Source organism: Arachis hypogaea, chromosome 14, assembly GCF_003086295.3.
Source record: "Arachis hypogaea cultivar Tifrunner chromosome 14, arahy.Tifrunner.gnm2.J5K5, whole genome shotgun sequence".
Taxonomy (NCBI): domain Eukaryota; kingdom Viridiplantae; phylum Streptophyta; class Magnoliopsida; order Fabales; family Fabaceae; genus Arachis; species Arachis hypogaea.
The window spans coordinates 87,859,886-87,878,925 of record NC_092049.1 but is presented as its reverse complement, the minus strand read 5'-3'; the positions used below and the strand labels follow the sequence as shown (position 1 = coordinate 87,878,925).

Below are 19,040 nucleotides of genomic sequence, written 5' to 3'. Positions count from 1 at the left end.
CAGCAGAACTGCAAGTTTCATGGACTTCCATCTGAAGATCCTTTTCAGTTCTTAACTGAATTCTTGCAGATCTGTGATATTGTTAAGACTAATGGAGTAGATCCTGAAGTCTACAGGCTCATGCTTTTCCCTTTTGCTGTAAGAGACAGAGCTAGAGTGTGGTTGGATTCTCAACCCAGAGATAGCCTGAACTCTTGGGATAAGCTGGTCACGGATTTCTTAGCCAAGTTCTTTCCTCTTCAAAAGCTGAGCAAGCTTAGAGTGGATGTTCAAACCTTCAGACAGAAAGAAGGTGAATCCCTCTATGAAGCTTGGGAAAGATACAAGTAGCTGACCAAAAAGTGTCCTTCTGACATGCTTTCAGAATGGACCATCCTGGATATATTCTATGATGGTTTATCTGAGCTATCAAAGATGTCATTGGATACTTCTGTAGGTGGATCCATTCACCTAAAGAAAATGCCTGCAGAAGCTCAAGAACTCATTGACATGGTTGCTAATAACCAGTTCATGTACACTTCTGAGAGGAATCCTGTGAGTAATGGGACGCCTATGAAGAAGGGAGTTCTTGAAATTGATACTCTAAATGCCATATTGGCTCAGAATAAAATATTGACTCAGCAAGTCAATATGATTTCTCAGAGTCTGAACGGAATGCAAGCTGCATCCAATAGTACTCAAAAGGCATCTTCTGAAGAAGAAGCTTATGATCCTGAAAACCCTGCAATAGCAGAGGTAAATTACATGGGTGAACCTTATGGAAACACCTATAACTCATCATGGAGAAATCATCCAAATTTCTCATGGAAGGATCAACAAAAGCCTCAACAAGGCTTTAATAATGGTGGAAGATACAGGTTTAACAATAGTAAACCTTTTCCATCATCCACTCAGCAACTGACAGAGAACTCTGAACAAAATACTTCTAATCTAGCAAACTTAGTCTCTGATCTGTCCAAGGCCACTGTAAGTTTCATGAATGAAACAAGGTCTTCCATTAGAAATTTGGAAGCACAAGTGGGCCAGCTGAGTAAAAGGATCACTGAAATCCCTCCTAGTACTCTCCCAAGCAATACAGAAGAAAATCCAAAAGGAGAGTGCAAGGCCGTTGAATTGATCACCATGGCCGAACCTGTAAAGGAAGGAGAGGACGTGAATCCCAAGGAGGAAGACCTCCTGGGACGTCCAGTGATCAATAAGGAGCTTCCCTTTGAGGAACCAAAGGAATCTGAGACTCATCAAGAGACCATAGAGATTCCATTAAACCTCCTTATGCCATTCATGAGCTCTGATGAGTATTCCTCTTCTGAAGAGAATGAGGATGTTACTGAAGAGCAAACTGCCAAGTTTCTTGGTGCAATCATGAAGCTGAATGCCAAATTATTTGGCATTGAGACTTGGAAAGATGAACCTCCCTTGTTCACCAATGAACTAAGTTATCTGGATCAACTGAGATTGCCTCAGAAGAAACAGGATCCTGGAAAGTTCTTAATACCTTGTACCATAGGCACCATGATCTTTAAGGCTCTGTGTGACCTTGGTTCAGGAATAAACCTCATGCCCCTCTCTGTAATAGAGAAACTGGGAATCTTTGGGGTGCAAGCCACTAAAATCTCATTAGAGATGGTAGACAATTCAAGAAAACAGGCTTATGGACAAGTAGAGGACGTGTTAGTAAAGGTTGAAGGCCTTTACATCCCTACTGATTTCATAGTCCTAGATACTGGGAAGGATGAGGATGAATTCATCATCATTGGAAGACCCTTCCTAGCCACAGCAAGAGCTGTGATTGATGTGGATAGAGGAGAATTGATCCTTCAAATAAATGAGGACAACCTTGTGTTTACAACTCAAGGATTTCTCTCTGCATCCATGGAGAGGAAGCATAAAGAGCTTCTCTCAAAGTAGAGTCAAACAAAGCCCCCACAGTCAAACTCTAAGTTTGGTGTTGGGAGGCCACAACCAAACTCTAAGTTTGGTGTCAAACCCCTCATATTCAAACTCTAAGTTTGGTGTTGGGAGGTCTCAACAAAGCTCTGCACATCTGTGAGGCTCCATGAGAGCCCACTGTCAAGCTATTGACATAAAAGAAGCGCTTGTTGGGAGGCAACCCAATGTTTATTTATCTAATTTTCATTATTTTTCATGTTTTATTAGGTTCATGATCATGTGGAGTCACAAAATAAATATAAAAATTGAAAACAGAATCAAAAACAGCAGAAGAAAAATCACACCCTGGAGGAAGATCTTACTGGCGTTTAAACGCCAGTAAGAAGCATGTTTTGGGCGTTCAACGCCAGAACAAAGCATGGTTCTGGCGCTGAACGCCAGAAATGGGCAGCATCTGGGCGTTTGAACGCCAGAAATGCACCCTGGAGAAGAGCTGGCGCTGAACGCCCAGAACAAGCATGGTTCTGGCGTTCAACGCCAGAAATGGGCAACAAATGGGCATTCAACGCCCAGAACAAGCACCAATCTGGCGCTGAACGCCCAGAGTTGTGTGCAAGGGCATTTTGCATGCCTAATTGGGTACAAGGTTATAAATCCTTGAACACCTCAGGATCTGTGGACCCCACTGGATCACCTCAGGATCTGTGGACCCTACAGGATCCCCACCTACCTCCACTTACTTCTTCTCACCCCTTTTTCACACAATCTCATAAACACTCTTCCCCAAAACCCTTCACCAATCACCTCAATCTCTCTTCCCTATCACCACTTCATCACTCACATCCATCTACTCTTCCCCATAAACCTACCTCATAAACTCCACCTACCTTCAAAATTCAAAACCACTTTCCCACCCAAAACCCACCCTTATGGCCGAACCTTACCCCCCCTCCCTTCCCTATATATAGCCCTCCATTCTTCCTCATTTTTACACAACACAACCCTCTCTTCCTCTTCTTAGCCAAAACACAAACCTCTCTCCCTCTCCCCCATTTCTTATTCTTCTTCATCTCTTCTTTCTTCTCTTGCTCGAGGGCGAGCAACATTCTAAGTTTGGTGTGGTAAAAGCATAGATTTTTTGTTTTTCCATTACCATTGATGGCACCTAAGACCGGAGAATCCTCTAGAAAAGGGAAAGGGAAGACAAAAGCTTCCACCTCCGAGTCATGGGAGATGGAAAGATTCATCTCCAAAGCCCATCAAGACCACTTCTATGATGTTGTGGCCAAGAAGAAGGTGATCCCCGAGGTCCCTTTCAAACTCAAGAGAAATGAGTACCCGGAGATCCGACATGAAATCCAAAGAAGAGGTTGGGAAGTTCTAACAAACCCCATTCAACAAGTCGGCATCCTAATGGTTCAAGAGTTCTATGCCAATGCATGGATCACTAGGAACCATGATCAAAGTAAGAACCTGAATCCAAAGAATTATGTTACAATGGTTCGGGGGAAATACTTAGATTTTAGTCCGGAGAATGTGAGGTTGGCATTTAACTTGCCTATGATGCAAGGAGATGAGCGCCCCTACACTAGAAGGGTCAACTTTAATCAAAGGTTGGACCAAGTCCTCATGGACATATGTGTGGAAGGAGCTCAATGGAAGATTGACTCCAAAGGCAAGCCGGTTCAACTAAGAAGACTGGACCTCAAGCCTGTGGCTAGAGGATGGTTGGAGTTCATCCAACGCTCCATCATCCCCACTAGCAACTGATCTGAAGTTACTATGGATCGGGCCATCATGATCCATAGCATCATGATTGGAGAGGAAGTAGAAGTTCATGAAGTCATCTCCCTTGAACTCTACAAAATAGCCGAAAAGCCCTCCCCTGGGGCAAGTCTAGCTTTTCCTCATCTTATTTGCCATCTATGTTACTCAGCTGGAGCTTTCATAGAAGGAGACATTCACATTGAGGAAGAGAAGCCCATCACTAAGAAAAAGATGGAGCAAGCAAGAGAGCCCATTCATGGAGCTCAAGAGGCGCAAGAAGCTCATCACCATAAGATCCCGGAAATGCCTCAAATGCATTTTCCTCCACAGAATTTTTGGGAGCAAATCAACACCTCCCTAGGAGAATTAAGTTCCAACATGGGACAACTAAGGGTGGAACATCAAGAGCACTCCATCATCCTTCATGAAATAAGAGAAGATCAAAAAGCAATGAGGGAGGAGCAACAAAGACAAGGAAGAGACATAGAAGAGCTCAAGGACATCATTGGTTCCTTAAGAAGGAAATGCCACCATCACTAAGGTGGACTCATTCATGAGGAACAGTAGAGCTCCACACCTTAATCTATGGTGTGTAGAAACTCTACCGTTGAAAATACATAAGTGAAAATAGGGTAGACATGGCCGAATGGCCAGCCTCCCATGGAGCTCTCAGAACGTAAAAGTTACATAATGTGTTCCAGAGATGTGAAATAAATCACTAAGAGTAGTTTTTATACTAAACTGGTAACTAGGGTTTACAGAAATGAGTAAATGATGCAGAAATCCACTTCCGGGCCCACTTGGTGTGTGCTTGGGCTGAGCATTGAAGCTTTCATGTGTAGAGGTCTTTCTTGGAGTTAAATGCCAGTTTGTAACTTGTTTCTGGCGTTTAACGCCAGAATAGGGCAGAAAGCTGGCGTTAAACGCCAGTTTGCGTCATCTAAAATTGGGCAAAGTATGAACTATTATATATTTCTGGAAAGCCCTGGATGTCTACATTCCAACGCAATTGAGAGCGCGCCATTTGGACTCCTGTAGCTCCAGAAAATCCACTTTGAGTGCAGGGAGGTCAGAATCCAACAGCATCTGCAGTCCTTCTTCAGCCTCTGAATCTGATTTTTGCTCAAGTCCCTCAATTTCAGCCAGAAAATACCTGAAATCACAGAAACACACAAACTCATAGTAAAGTCTAGAAATGTGATTTTTATTTAAAAACTAATAAAAATATATTAAAAACTAACTAAATTATACTAAAAACTATGTAAAAACAATGCCAAAAAGCGTATAAATTATCCGCTCATCACAACACCAAACTTAAATTGTTGCTTGTCCCCAAGCAACTAAAAATCAAATAGGATAAAAAGATGAAAATATACTATAAACTCCAAAATATCAATGAAACTTAGCTCCAATTAAATGAGCAGGACTAGTAGCTTTTTGCCTCTGAACATTTTTTGCATCTCACTTTATCCCTTGAAGTTCAGAATGATTGGCATCTATAGGAACTCATAATTCAAATAGTGTTATTGATTCTCCTAGTTCAGTATGTTGATTCTTGAACACGGCTACTTTATGAGTCTTGACCGTGGCCCTAAGCACTTTGTTTTCCAGTATTACTACCGGATACATAAATGCCACAAACACATAACTGGGTGAACCTTTTCAGATTGTGACTCAGCTTTGCTAGAGTCCCCAATTAGAGGTGTCCAGGGTTCTTAAGCACACTCTTCTTTTTGCTTTGGACCTCGACTTTAAACGCTCAATCTCAAGTTTTCACTTGACACCTTCACGCCACAAGCACATGATTAGGGACAGCTTGGTTTAGCCGCTTAGGCCAGGATTTCATTCCTTTGGGCCCTCCTATCCACTGATGCTCAAAGCCTTGGATTCTTTTTATTACCCTTGCCTTTTGGTTTAAAGGGTTACTGGCTTTTTGCTCTTGCCTTTTGGTTTAAAGAGCTCTTGGCTTTTTCTGCTTGCTTTTTCTTTTTCATTCTTTCATTTTTTTCGCAAGCTTTTGTATTCACTGCTTTTTCTTGCTTCAAGAATCAATTTTGTTATTTTTCAGATTATCAAATAACATTTCTCCTTTTCATCATTCTTTCAAGAGCCAACATATTTGACATTCATAAACAACAATATCAAAAGACATATGCATTGTTCAAGCATTCATTCAGAAAACAAAAAGTATTGTCACCACATCAAAATAATTAAACTAATTTCAATGATGAATTCGAAATTCATGTACATCTTGTTCTTTTGTAATTAAAGCATTTTTCATTTAAGAGAGGTGATGGATTCATAGGACATTCATAGCTTTAAGACATAGACACTTAAATACTAATGATCATGTAATAAGACACAAACATAAACATAAAGCATAGTAAACAAAAAACAGAAAAATAAATAGACAAAGATATTAAGGAACGGGTCCACCTTAGTGAGGGTGGCGTCATCCTCTTCTTGAAGAGCCAATGGTGTTCTTGAGCTCCTCTATGTCTCTTCCTTGTCTTTGTTGCTCCTCCCTCATAGGTCTTTGATCTTCTCTAATCTCATGGAGAATGATGGAGTGCTCTTGGTATTCCATCCTTAGTTGTCCCATGCTGGAACTTAATTCTCCTAGGGAGGTGTTGATTTGCTCCCAATAGTTTTGTGGAGGGAAGTGCATCTCTTGAGGCATCTCAGGGATTTCATGGTGAGGAATTTCCTCATGCTCTTGTTGAGGTCTATGATCTCTTGTTTGCTCCATTCTTTTCTTAGTGATGGGCTTGTCTTCATCAATGAGGATATCTCCCTCTATGTCAATTCCAGCCGAATTGCAGAGGTGGCAAATGAGGTGAGGAAAGGCTAACCTTGCCAAAATGGAGGACTTGTTAGCCACCTTGTAGAGTTCTTGAGGTATAATCTCATGAACTTCCACTTCCTCCCCAATCATGATACTATGGATCATGATGGCCCGGTTTACAGTAACTTCAGACTGGTTGCTAGTAGGAATAATTGAGCGTTGGATGAACTCCAACCATCCTCTAGCTACAGGCTTAAGGTCCGGTCATCTCAATTGAACCGGCTTGCCTCTTGAGTCAAATTTCCATTGAGCTCCTTCCACACATATGTCCATGAGGACTTGGTCCAACCTTTTATCAAAGTTGACCCTTCTAGTATAGGGGCGTGCATTTTCTTGCATCATTGGCAAGTTGAACGCCAACCTTACATTTTCCGGACTGAAATCTAAGTATTTCCCTCGAACAATTGTAAGCCAATTCTTTGGATTCGGGTTCATACTTTGATCATGGTTCCTAGTGATCCATGCGTTTGCATAGAACTCTTGAACTATTAAGATCCCGACTTGTCGAATAGGATTAGAGAGAACTTCCCATCCTCTTCTTCTAATCTCTTGTCGGATCTCCAGATATTTGCTCTTTTTGAGCTTAAAAGGGACCTCAGGGATCACCTTCTTCTTGGCCACAACTTCATAGAAGTGGTCTTGATGGACCTTTAAGATGAATCTCTCCATCTCCCGTGACTCAGAGATGGAAGCAATTGCCATCCCTTTCCTCTTTCTTGAGGTTTCTCTGGCCTTAGGTGCCATTAATGGTTATGGACAAAAAAAAGCAATGCTTTTACCACACCAAACTTAAAAGGTTTGCTCGTCCTCGAGCAAAAGAAGAAAGAAAGTAGTAGAAGAAGAAAAAAATAGAGGAGAAGGAGGGAGAAGGTGTATTCGGCCAAGGGGGAGAAGTGGTGGTTGTAATGTGTGAAAATGGAGTAGTGTTGAGGGGTTTATATAGGGGTGGGGTGGTGGGTGGGTTTCGGCCATTAGGGTTGGGTTTGGGAGGGAAAAGAATTTCAAATTTATGAGGTAGGTGGGGTTTATGGGAAAGAGTGGATGGATGTGAATGGTCAAGGGTATTTAGGGAAGAGAGTTATGAAAAGGTGTGAAGAGGGGAGAAGAAGAGGTAGGGTAGGTGGGGATCCTGTAGGGTCCACAGATCCTAAGGGGTCAAGGATGTAGCATCCCTGCTCCAAGTAGGCGTGCAAAACGCCCTTAGAATGCATGTCTGGCGTTAAACGCCAGCTTGCTGCTTGTTTCTGGCGTTTAACGCCAATTCCATGTTCTGTTCTGGCGTTAAACGCCAGTCTGGTGCTTATTGGTGCACAAATTATGAATAACACGTTTCACAACTCGTACCACTAACCAACAAGTGCACTGGGTCGTCCAAGTAATACCTTACGTGAGTAAGGGTCGATCCCACGGAGATTGTTAGTTTGAAGCAAGCTATGGTTATCTTGCAATTCTCAGTCAGGATATTGATTGGTGGTTATCAATTGACTTGCAAATGAACAAGGGAGCATAAATTAAAAGTTACTTGTTATGCAGTAATGGAGAGTATGTTGGAGTTTTGGAGATGCTTTGTCTTCTGAAATTCTGCTTTGCTCTGTTTCTGATTCACGCATGCACGTCCTCCTATGGCAAGCTGTGTGTAGGTGGATCACCGTTGTCAATGGCTACCATCCATCCTTCCAGTGAAAAGGGTCCAGGTGCGCTGTCACCGCACGGCTAATCATCTGCAGGTTCTCAGTCGTACCGGAATAGGATTTACCATCCTTTTGCGTCTGTCACTACGCCAAGCACTCGCAAGTTTGAAGTTTGTCACAGCCATCCAATCCCAGAATCCTACTCGGAATACCACAGACAAGGTTTAGACTTTCTGGATTCTGATGAATGCCGCCATCAATCTAGCTTATACCACGGAGATTCTGATTAGGGAATCTAAGAGATATTCATTCAAACTGAAGTAGAACGGAGGTGATTGTCAGACACACGTTCATGGATTGAGGAAGGTGATGAATGTCACTGATCATCACCTTCTCCATAGTTAAGCGCGAATGGATATCTTAGATAGGAACACGCATGTTGAATGGAAAACAGAAATACTTGCATTAATTCATCGAGACACAGCAGAGCTCCTCACCCCCAACAATGGAGTTTAGAGACTCATGCCATTAAAAGTTACAAAATTCATATCTAAAATATCATGAGATCCAAAATGAATCTCTAAAAGTTGTTTAAATACTAAACTAGTAGCCTAGGTTTACAGAAAATGAGTAAACTATAACAGATAGTGCAGAAATCCACTTCTGGGGCCTACTTGGTGTGTGCTGAGGCTGAGACTAAAGCTTCTCACGTGCCTGGGGCTGTTTTGGGCATTCAACGCCAGCTTTGGATCCTTTTCTGGCATTGAACTCCAACTTGCAACTTGTTTCTGGCGCTGGATGCCAGAATTGGGCAGAGAGCTGGCGTTGAACGCCAGTTTACGTCATCTATCCTTGAGCAAAGTATGGACTATTATATATTGCTGGAAAGCCCTGGATGTCTACTTTCTAACGCAATTGAAAGCACGCCATTTGGAGTCCTGTAACTCCAGAAAATCCATTTTGAGTGCAGGGAGGTTAGAATCCAACAACATTAGCAGTCCTTTTTCAGCCTGAATCAGATTTTGCTCAGCTCCCTCAATTTCAGCCAGAAAATACCTGAAATTACAGAAAAACACACAAACTCATAGTAAAGTCCAGAAATGTGGATTTTGCCTAGAAACTAATGAAAATAAACTAAAAACCAACTAAAACATACTAAAATCTATATGAAATTAACCCCAAAAAGCGTATAAAATATCCGCTCATCACAACACCAAACTTGAACTGTTGCTTGTCCTCAAGCAACTAGACAAATAAAATAGAAGACTAATAAGTCAAGAAGCAATAATATCTCAAAGTTTTTGAGTGAAGCTCAGATTCTAATTAGATGAGCGGGACTAGTAGCTTTTTGCTTCCGAACAGTTTTGGCATCTCACTTTATCCATTGAAGCTCAGAATGATTGGCATCTATAGGAACTTAGAATTCAGATAGTGTTATTAATTCTCCTATTTCAGTATGATGATTCTTGAACACAGCTACTTTATGAGTCTTGGCCGTGGCCCTAAGCACTTTGTTTTCCAGTATTACCACCGGATACATAAATGCCATAGACACATAATTGGGTGAACCCTTTTAGATTGTGACTCAGCTTTGCTAAAGTCCCCAATTAGAGGTGTCTAGGGTTCTTAAGTACACTCTTCTTTTTGCTTTGGACCTTGACTTTAACCGCTCAGTCTCAAGTTTTCACTTGACACCTTCACGCCACAAGCACATGGCTAGGGACAGCTTGGTTTAGCCGCTTAGGCCAGGATTTTATTCCTTTAGGCCCTCCTATCCACTGATGCTCAAAGCCTTGGGATCCTTTCTATTACCCTTGCCTTTTTGTTTTAAGAGCTTTGGCTTTTTCTGCTTGCTTTTTCTTTCTCTCTCTTTTTTTTCTCTTTTTTTTTTCTGCAAGCTTTGTTCTTTGCTGCTTTTTCTTGCTTCAAGAATCATTTTTATGATTTTTCAGATTATCAATAACATGTCTCATGTTCATCATTCTTTCAAGAGCCAACATATTTAACAGTCTTAAACAACAAATTCAAAAGATATATGTACTGTTCAAGCATTCATTCAGAAGACAGAAAGCATTGTCACCACATGTTACTAATTAGAATTTTTCTTATTAAGAACTCAAATTTTATTGCCTCTTATTCAAAAGATCTACTATTTTATTCATGTTTTCTGATGATGAGAAAAATAGACTATAACTTAATTGGAGGTAAAATCAAAATAGACACTAATTACTACTATATGACTCCTAAGGTAAACTCCTATAACGACAACTATCACAGAGTTAAAGCAGAAATTGGAATTTAACAACCTTTGTTCTGGGAAGTGGATGTTCCTCGGATCTGTGGGGTGCTTGGTCCTTCAAGAGATAACTTCTGGCGCTTCAATTCCCTCAAGTCACGCCCTTTCTCTTCCTGTTCTTTAATCAAATAGCAAAGAATTTGACTTTGTTCCTTCTGTTCCTTTATTATTTGTTCCATAGCTTCTTGCATCTTGGTAACTGATGTTTCAAGATACTCCCAGTATTCAGATTGAGGGATTTCTGGGAGAAATTCCTGTGTTTTCTTCTTGATGGGGTCATCCTGTGCTTGTTGTTTTTCCATTGATGCTTTGGTAATTGGTTTCTCAATTGAGATATACTCAGTTATTCCCATCCTTACTCCAGCGTCCTTGCAGAGCAGAGAAATCAAGCTTGGGTAAGCCAACCTGGCCTCTTTAGAATTTTATTAGCAATTTTGTAGAATTCAGTTGAAATTAGTTGATGAACTTCCACTTCTTTTCCCATCATGATGCAATGGATCATCACTGCTCTTTTAACAGTGACTTCAGAACAGTTGCTAGTGGGCAGCAGAGAATGCCCAATGAAGTCCAGCCATCCTCTGGCGACTGGTTTGAGATCTTCCTTTTTGAGTTGATTTGGGACACCCTTCGTGCTAGTGGTCCACCTTGCACCAGGGATACATATATCCTCTAGAATCTTATCCAGGCCCTTGTCTGTTCTCATCATTCTCCTGTTGAAAGAGTCTGGATCATCTTTCAGCTGAGGTAGCTTTAAGATCTCTCTGATCTTGTCAGGGATGGTATGAACAATCTTTCCTCTGACCACGGTCCGATATTCATAGAAAGCAGTTCCAGATAGTTTTTGCTTGTCTGTCTGCCACATATTAGCATAGAACTCCTGGACCATATTCCTTCCCACTTTCGTCTCAGGATTAGCTAGGACCTCCCAGTTCCTGATTCGAATTTGCTCCTGGATCTCCGGATATTCGTCTTCTTTCAGATCGAATCTAACTTCCGGGATCACTGATCCTAGACCCATTATTTTGTAATAATGGTCTGAATGTTCTTTAGATAAGAACTTCCCTTGATTCCAAAGTGGTTTTGGAACGCTCTCTTTCTTGCCTCTTGAAGTAGGTTGTTTTCCCTTAGGGGCCATGATCTTAGTGATCACGGATAAACACACCAAACTTAGAGGTTTGCTTGTCCTCAAGCAAAAGAAAAGAAAAGAGAGGGATAGAAGGAGAGCTAGGTGCAATTGTTGATGGAGGAGGGTGGAGGCTGAACCCATATTTAAAGGGAGGGGGGTGGGTTCAAAAATTTTGAAAAGATATGATAAAAAAGATTGATTTGGAAAAGATAAGATAGAAGATATGATAAGAGAGGATATAGTTTAAAATTGAAAAGATATGAAAAATTTTTTTGAAAAAGATAAATCTAGATTTTGAAAAAGATAATGTGGAGATTTGAAAAAGATATTAGTTGAAAAGATAGATTTGTTTTGAAAATTTGAAAAAGAGTTGAATTGAATTGAAAAAGAGGGTTTGTGCTTATGGATTAAGATACATTTGATATTTTTTTTAAGGTAGGGTTTTTAGAAATTAGGGATTTTAGAAATTAGGGATTTTAGAAATCAGGGTTCTTAACATGTTTATGCAAGAAATCATGAATTGAAGCATGAAAATTAAGATTAAAACGAAAAATATGAAGAAAAAATGAATTTACCTCCTCCCCACCATCCTGGCGTTTGAACGCCCAAACGCTGCATGTTTTGGGCGTTCAACGCCCAAATGCTGCCTTTCCTGGGCGTTCAACGCCCAGCTGCTGCTTCTTTCTAGCGTTGAACGCCAGGAAGTCCTTTGTTACTGGGCGTTTTTCTGAATGCCCAGAATGCTGTAAATCTGGCGTTAAACGCCCAGAAAGAGCTTCTTTCTGGCGTTTAACGCCCATATGGCTATCCTCACTAGCGTTCAACGCCCAATGGATGCTTCTGTTGGGCGTTGAACACCCAAAACAGACTTTTACTGGCGTTTTCTTGCCAGTGAGCTCTTTTTCTCTGTTTTGTGTGCAGAATCCTTCTGTAACCCTGTGAACTTATACAATTGACTCTTTACCTTAGGATCAGTGAACTTTATATAAACAAATAAAAATAAAAATAGGGCAAAATACTTAGAGGATTGATGCCTCATGGCTGGGTTGCCTCCCAGCAAGCGCTTCTTTATTGTCTTTAGCTGGACCTTGCTGAGCTTTTAGTCTAGCTTCAGCCTTGAGCACTCTTGCTCAACATTGCCCTCAACATTGCCTTCAAGATAGTGCTTGATTCTCTGTCCATTGACAATGAACTTCTTATCAGAATCAATATCTTGAAGCTCCACATAACCATATGGTGATACACTTGTAATTACATATGGTCCCCTCCACCGGGACTTCAGTTTCCCGAGGAATAGCCTGAGCCTGGAGTTGAACAACAGAACCTTTTGTCCTGGTTCAAAGATTCTAGATGACAGCTTTCTGTCATGCCACTTTTTTTATTTTTCTTTATAAAGCTTGGCATTTTCGAAAGCAGTGAATCTAAATTCCTCTAGCTCATTTAGCTGGAGCAATCTTTTTTCTCCAGCTAATTTGGCATCAAAGTTCAGGAATCTGGTTGCCCAGTAGGCTTTATGTTCCAGTTCCACGGGCAGGTGACATGCCTTACCATAGACCAGTTGGTATGGAGAGGTCCCTATAGGAGTCTTGAATGTTGTTCTGTATGCCCACAGAGCATCATCCAAGCTTCTTGCCCAATCCTTTCTACGGGTATTTACAGTCCGTTCTAGGATTCTTTTTAGCTCTCTGTTAGAGACTTCAGCTTGTCCATTAGTCTGTGGATGATATGGAGTCGCCACCTTGTGGCGAATCCCATACCGGACCATGGCAGAGTAAAGCTGTTTGTTGCAGAAGTAAGTGCCCCCATCACTGATTAGTACTCTAGGGACCCCAAACCTGCTGAAGACATATTTCTGGAGGAACTTCAGCACTGTTTTAGTATCATTGGTGGGTGTGGCAATGGCCTCAACCCATTTTGATACATAGTCAACTGCCACCAGAATATAAGTGTTTGAGAATGATGGTGGGAAAAGTCCCATGAAGTCAATTCCCCATACGTCAAACAACTCAATCTCCAAGATTCCTTGTTGAGGCATGGCGTAACCATGAGGCAGATTACCAGCTCTTTGGCAACTGTCACAGTTACGTACAAACTCTCGGGAATCTTTATAGAGTGTGGGCCAATAGAAGCCACATTGGAGGACCTTGGTGGCTGTTCGCTCACCTCCGAAATGGCCTCCATATTGAGATCCATGGCAATGCCATAGGATCCTATGTGCTTCTTCTCTAGGAACACACCTACGGAATATTCCATCTGCACATCTCTTAAAGAGATAGGGTTCATCCCACAGGTAGTACTTTGCATCAGTGATTAATTTTTTCTTTTTTTGCCTGTTGTACTCTTTAGGTATGAACCTTGCAGCTTTATAGTTTGCAATATCGGCAAACCATGGTGTTTCCTGAATGGAAAATAAATGCTCATCCGGAAAAGTCTCAGAGATCTCAAGAAAGGGGAGGGACGTCCCTTCTACTGGCTCTATCCGGGACAGATGATCAGCCACTTAGTTCTCTGTCCCTTTTCTGTCTCTTATTTCTATATCAAACTCTTGCAGAAGCAACACCCATCTGATGAGCCTGGGTTTTGAATCCAGCTTTGTGAGTAGATATTTAAGAGCAGCATGGTCAGTATACACAATCACTTTTGATCCTACTAAGTATGATCTGAACTTGTCAATGGCATAAACCACTGCAAGTAATTCTTTTTCTGTGGTTGTGTAATTTTTCTGGGCATCATTTAAAACGCGACTAGCATAATAAATGACGTTCAGAAGCTTGTCATGCCTCTGTCCCAATACTGCACCAATGGCGTGATCACTGGCACACACATTAGCTCAAATGGTAATGTCCAGTTTGGTGCAGAAATAACTGGTGCTATGACTAGCTTAGCTTTCAGCGTTTCAAATGCCTGCAGACACTCTGTGTCAAACACAAATGGCGTGTCAGCAGCTAGCAGATTGCTTAGAGATTTTGCAATTTTTGAAACATCCTTTATAAACCTCCTATAGAATCCTACATGCCCCAGAAAGCTTCTGATTGCCTTAACATTGGTAGGTGGTGGTAATTTTTCAATTACCTCTATTTTTGCTTGATCGACCTCTATCCCCTTGTTTGAGATTTTATGCCCAAGGACAATCCCTTCAGTCACCATGAAGTGACATTTTTCCCAGTTTAAAACTAGGTTGGTCTCTTGGCATCTCTTCAGAACAAGTTTTAGGTGAACAAGACAGGAGCTGAATGAGTCTCCATATACTGAGAAGTCATCCATGAAGACTTCCAGAAATTTTTCCACCATATCAGAGAAAATAGAGAGCATGCATCTCTGGAAGGTTGCACGCGCATTACACAGCCCAAATGGCATCCTTCTATAAGCAAACACTCCAGATGGACATATGAATGCTGTTTTCTCTTGATCCTGGGGATCTACTGCAATCTGGTTATAGCCTGAGTAGCCATCCAGAAAGCAGTAATAATCATGACCTGCCAGTCTTTCTAGCATCTGGTCTATGAATGGTAAAGGAAAATGATCCTTTCTGGTGGCTGTATTGAGCCTTCTGTATTCAATACACATGCGCCACCCTGTAACTATTCTTGTAGGGACCAGTTCATTTTTTTCATTATGAATCACTGTCATGCCTCCCTTTTTTGGGACGACTTGGACAAGGCTCACCCAGGGGCTGTCAGAAATAGGATAAATAATCCCAGCCTCTAGTAATTTGGTGACCTCTTTCTGCACCACTTCCTTCATGGCTGGATTTAGCCGCCTCTGTGGTTGAACCACTGGTTTAGCATTATCCTCCAATAAGATTTTGTGCATGCATCTAGCTGGGCTTATGCCCTTAAGGTCACCTATGGACCACCCAAGAGCTGTCTTGTGTGTCCTTAGCACTTGAATAAGTGCTTCCTCTTCCTGTGGGTTTAAAGCAGTCTTTTGGTGTGTCTGGATGCTGCATGGCTTTAACAGCATTCAACTTAAACTCATCATCATTGACTCTCAGGGTTATTTCCCCTTGTTGGACATCAATGAGGGTTCGTCCAGTTGCTAGGAAGGGTCTTCCTAGAATGAGAGTAGCACTCTTGTGCTCCTCCATTTCCAGCACTACAAAGTCAGTGGGAAAGGCGAATGGCCCAACTCTGACAATCATGTCTTCAATCACGCCTGATGGGTATTTAATGGAGCCATCAGCAAGTTGGAGACAGATCCGGGTTGGTTTAACTTCTTCAGTTAAGCCAAGCTTTCTGATAGTGGATGCAGGTATTAGGTTGATGCTTGCCCCAAGATCGCATAAAGCTATCTTGGTGCAATTACCTCCTAATATGCATGGTATCAGAAAACTCCCAGGGTCTTTAGCTTTTCAGGAAAGCTTTTTAGAATGACTGCACTGCATTCTTCAGTGAGGAGAACTCTTTCTGTTTCTCTCCAATCCTTTTTATGACTCAAGATCTCTTTCATGAACTTGGCATAAGAAGGTATTTGCTCAAGTGCCTCTGCAAATGGAATCTTTATTTCAAGAGTCCTGAGATAATCTGCAAAGCGAGCAAATTGCTTATCCTGCTCCTCTTTCTAGAGTTTTTGAGGATAAGGTATCTTGGCTTTATATTCCTCAACCTTAGTTGCTATAAGTTTATTCCCTACAGAAGTGGTTGAAGAAGCCCTTTTAGAGGGGTTGTCATCAGCACTTGTGTGTGTCTGATCCCTCACTGGCAATTGAGTGCCAGAGTTAGAAGCTGGAGTGACGTTAGACGCCAACTCCTTGTCTGTCCCTGGCGTCTGAACGCCAGAACTGTGCCCATTTTGGGCGTTCAACGCCATATCCTTGCTTGTTTTGGGCATTCAGCGTCAGCCTTCCACCAGATTTCTGGCGTTTTAACGCCAGAATTACTTTTCCCTGGGCTCTTACTGTCCTCCAGTGAATTTTGGGTGGTTTGCTCATTTCTTGGCTCTTTGCTGCCTTGAGGTGGGGTATTTAATGTTTTCCTACTTCTCAATTGAACTGCTTGGCATTCTTCTGTTATTTGTCTTGACAACTGCTGCTTTGTTTGCTTCAATTGTTCTTCCATATTTATATTAGCCATCCTTGTTTCTTGTAGTTTATCCTTGAATTCGGCTAACTGCTTTGTTAGAAAGTCCAATTGCTGATTGAATTCAGCAGCTTGTTTTACAGGGCTGAGTTCAGCAGTTACTGTTTTAACCTCTTCTTTCATGGAAGGGTCACTGCTTAGGTACAGATGCTGATTCCTGGCAACTGTATCAATGAGCTCTTGAGCCTCTTCAATTGTCTTTCTCATGTAGATAGATCCACCAGCTGAGTAATCTAGAGACATCTGAGCTCCTTCTGCAAGCCCATAATAGAAGATGTCTAACTGAACCCACTCTTAAAACATTTCAGAGGGGCATTTTCATAGCATCTCTCTGTATCTCTCCCAGGCATCATAAAGAGATTCCTTATCTCCTTGTTTAAAGCCTTGGATGTCCAGCCTTAGTTGTGTCATCCGTTTTGGGGGAAAGTATTGATTCAGGAATTTTTCTGTTAGCTGTTTCCATGTCCTTATGCTGGCCTTAGGTTGGTTATTTAACCACCTCTTAGCTTGATCTTTTACAGCAAATGGAAACAGTAATAGTCTGTAGACATCCTGATCTATTTCCTTATCATGTACTGTGTCAGCAATTTGTAAAAATTGTGCCAGAAACTCTGTAGGTTCTTCCTGTGTAAGACCGAAATACTGGCAACTTTGCTGCACCATGATAATGAGCTGAGGATTCAACTCGAAGCTACTGACTCCAATGGAGGGTATGCAGATACTACTCCCATATGAAGTAGTAGAGGGGTTAGCATATGACCCCAGAGTCCTCTTGGACTGTTCATTTCCACTTAGCTCCATGATGGAGAAAGGAAGATGATGTCAAATAAAAAATTTATTTTTATTTATTTATTTATTTATTTATTTCGAAAATGAAATAAATTAAAATAAAATAAATAAAAATGGTTGAAAATTTTCGAAAAAAAATGAGGAGAGAGAAAGTGGTTAGGAAGTTTTGAAAAGGATATGATGATTCTTTGAAAAAAAGTTTTAAATTAAAAAAATCTGAATTTTAAAGGTAAGTTTCGAAAATTTGCTTTAAAATAGAGAGAAAAGATATTTTTGAATTTAAAGAGGAGAGAGAAAAACAATAAGATAGCACAAGATTTAAAATTTTTAGATCTAATGCTCCTTGTTTTTGAAAATTTTGGAGGGAAAACACCAAGGAACACCAAACTTAAAAATTTTAAGATCAAGACACAAGGAAAACTCAAGAACACTTTGAAGACTCACAAGAACACAAGAACATGAAGAAAGAAGACCAAACTTAAAATTTTTAGAAAACCAAACTAAAATTTTCGAAAACCAAAGGGAAATCAACAAGAAAACACCAAACTTAAAGTTTGGCACAAAATTTAATAGAGAAATTATTATTTTTTTGAAAAATATTTTAAAAAAAAAGAGTATACCAAACTGCCACGGACTTAGACCAATGCTCTAGCCAATTGGGCAGTAAATGTAACACTTGTTTTGAAGAAGTATAAATTTTTGAAAGAGAAAATAAGGATTCTAAAATTTTAACCAAAAATAATAATAAGAGACTCTAAACCAAAAAGAAAAATTTTTCCTAATCTAAGCAACAAAATAAACCGTCAGTTGTTCAAACACGAACAATCCCCGGCAACAGCACCAAAAACTTGGTGCACGAATTATGAATAACATGTTTCACAACTCGTACCACTAACCAGCAAGTGCACTGGGTCGTCCAAGTAATACCTTACGTGAGTAAGGGTCGATCCCACGGAGATTGTCGGTTTGAAGCAAGCTATGGTTATCTTGCAATTCTCAGTCAGGATATTGATTGGTGGTTATCAATTGACTTGCAAATGAACAAGGGAGCATAAATTAAAAGTTCCTTGTTATGCAGTAATGGAGAGTATGTTGGAAGCACGCCATTCGGAGTCCTGTAACTCCAGAAAATCCATTTTGAGTGCAGGGAGGTCAGAATCCAATAGCATCAGCAGTCCTTTTTCAGCCTGAATCAGATTTTTGCTCAGCTCCCTCAATTTCAGCCAGAAAATACCTGAAATTACAGAAAAACACACAAACTCATAGTAAAGTCCAGAAATGTGGATTTTGCCTAGAAACTAATAAAAATAAACAAAAAACCAACTAAAACATACTAAAATCTATATGAAATTAACCCCAAAAAGCGTATAAAATATCCGCTCATCACTTATTTCTGGCGTTTAACGCCAGCTTGATGCTTCTTTTTGGCGTTAAACGCCTATTTGATGCTTCTTACTGGCGTTTAAATGGCAGTAAGCTCTTCCTCCAGGGTGAGCTGTTTTTAATGCTGTTTTTTATTCTGTTTTTGATTTTTTAGTACTTTTTGTGACTTCACACGATCATCAACCTAAAGAAAACATAAAAATAGAAATGGAAAATAATTAAATATAATTAAATA

General features: G+C 40.7%; 1 non-coding gene across 1 annotated transcript; it reads right to left on the bottom strand.

Annotated features, from left to right (window-relative positions):
- Positions 1–252: 252 nt before the first annotated feature.
- LOC112745859 (small nucleolar RNA R71) lies at positions 253–360 on the bottom strand. The gene has a single exon (XR_003173767.1). It is a non-coding gene; the product is annotated as a small nucleolar RNA R71 (small nucleolar RNA).
- Positions 361–19,040: the final 18,680 nt, after the last annotated feature.